Source organism: Aplysia californica, unplaced genomic scaffold (genome assembly GCF_000002075.1).
Source record: "Aplysia californica isolate F4 #8 unplaced genomic scaffold, AplCal3.0 scaffold01168, whole genome shotgun sequence".
NCBI lineage: Eukaryota > Metazoa > Mollusca > Gastropoda > Aplysiida > Aplysiidae > Aplysia > Aplysia californica.
The window spans coordinates 106,106-106,309 of NW_004798438.1; positions in this window are offsets into that span (position 1 = coordinate 106,106).

Genomic DNA, 204 nt, shown 5'->3' on the forward strand with positions numbered 1-204 from the left:
TGTGTGTGTGTGTGTGTGTGTGTGTGTGTGAATGTTTATATACTTGAACTGTTTCTAATTCACTGTTAGCTTTATCTAAAAGAGATTTTGTCTTTACTTGGGAAAAAAATTTTTAGTTTTGAAAACAAAAAAGAAAAGGTTTTCCCATTTTTATACTACTATTTGTTGTTCGGGTCTAAAATACAGTTCCTTTGTCCTCCTTTT